Source organism: Abrus precatorius, unplaced genomic scaffold, assembly GCF_003935025.1.
Source record: "Abrus precatorius isolate BTA unplaced genomic scaffold, Abrus_2018 Scaffold11, whole genome shotgun sequence".
NCBI lineage: Eukaryota > Viridiplantae > Streptophyta > Magnoliopsida > Fabales > Fabaceae > Abrus > Abrus precatorius.
Window position 1 is genome coordinate 3510333 of NW_020874303.1, and position 2169 is coordinate 3512501.

Consider the following 2169-nt stretch of genomic DNA (forward strand, 5'->3'; position numbering starts at 1 on the left):
GATGTCTACACAGTTTTATTCATGCTTTATTTTAATTTGTAAAAAAAGTGTGGAATAACAAATCTAGACATGTACGAGTAATGTTCTAAAATGCGGCTAATCATATTTTCTTCCTATTTAAAATAATTTATAATTATTAAAATTAATTTGACAAGCCTTAGATATTAAAATGCTAAAAAATTATTATTTTAAAGATTAATTTTGACATTATTTTAATAAAAATATAATTAGTGATTATGGTTTCATAAACTAATTAAAAGGTTTATCGAAGCAAGCTCATCTGTATCCAGTGGCAGAATTATAGATGAAAGATATGGGATCAATTGTAATGGTTAATGTGCATTTAGCATTAATCATTTTCATCTTTTAGCATAACTATGAAGACTAATAGAAGGATTAAAAACAAAATGTTATTCATTGATTCTTTTCAGCAATTTCTTTTAGTTGATAGACGCCTAAAATTAAAAATATTCTCCACACTATCACTGATAGAGAAGGATCGATGAATCAAATTACTAAGACCATATATTCTAAGGGTTATCCAAACACATGAACATGAAACTATCATTAATAATTCTGAGATACCATTCTTCTCCCACTCAAAGGTTCTTGTCTCCACTTATGTACTCATTGAAAGGGTTACATTCTTTTATCTTTTAATTTCAAAATTATATATTGAAAATAAATCGAAAGCTTGTTGTCATTTAAAATGATATATTAAAAATAATTCTATAAAAATTGATTAAATAAATATGTTTCGAGGAATACACACTTCACCAAAAGAAATTTTTTTAAAAATCACGAAATGTATGTATTGACAGAATTTGCGTTTAGGATTTTATATATCTTAGAATATTTTTATATTAATTCCGAGATATTATCTATTATTTTCTCACGTCCTATATTATCTCTTGGTTAAGAAAAACAGAAACAAAAAAAAAAAAAAGTAAGGTCAAGCAATCAATTTCTTTTCTTTAGACTTCCTAGCAATAAAAATATACAGGAAATTAAACAGTCAAAAATATGAGAGAATAAAGTTGATGTGTCAAAATTTACTTTTATTATTATCATCAATCAATGCCACCTTTCTTGGATTTGCTTTTTGTTCAGTCAAATATATTTTATCAACTCTTTCATATTATTTGGGAGAAATAAAAATTTCTAAGTTATTAAGGATTTATTTTTTCACAAAAAAGGCTGAAAAAATGTAATAAAATTTCTCAAAACTAGATTTATCTTGTTAAGGTTCATTTGAACTAATTTTTTTTTGCAGTATTTTGTAGTATTTTTTTAAAAAATTAATCATCTTAATATTACTAAAGACGCCTTGATTTCTAGTCAAAGTAGACATTTCAATAAAATTTTGTATTAATAAAAGTTTGCACACTCTTTTTTTGAGAGATAAATGGGTAAGTGAGGTGCGATTGTGTAAGATATTTTTGTGATTATTTGCGGTAGCAAAAAATGTTGAATCTTGTGTATTGGAGAATGATTTTTATGATGATACTAGGTGGGTTTGGGACGTTAGTTGATAAAGAGGACTCTTTCAACATGAGATCTCAAACTTTAATCTTTTGTTGGAGCTTGTGAATGTAGTTTCTATTAAAGTACTACAAGAAGATAAATGGGTATGGAGGGTAAATTCTTCAGGTTATTATTCAGTGCAATCTGTGTATTCATGTCTATTTGAACTTTTTGGTAGTCCTAATAGTATAGATCAGTGTACGACAGACGTTTTACAAATGTTATGGAAAAGGAATGTCCCTTTCTTAAGTGTCTAGTATTTACTTAGCAATTATTGTTGAATGCACTTTCTTGTAAATATTTACTGATTGATCGTGGTGTTCAAATTATTGATATAACTTGTTGCTTCTGTCATGATTTAAAGAAACTTTCAACTCATTTATTTTTAACGTGCTCAATTTCATCTCAAATCTAATATTTTACTGTGTGTTGGTTTGGATTCTCAATGGTTTTGCCTTCAAATTTATTGACTCACTTACTTTCTTGGGTTGATGTTGGTTGTAGTAAAAGAGAAGGAATATATTTATTAATTATTTGGGTAAGTACAATGTAGTCTTTGTGGTTACATAAAAATATAATTGTGTTTTTTAATGGTATTTTGGATGAGAGGTAAGTCATAGATTCTATTATTTTGAGGTCCTGAAA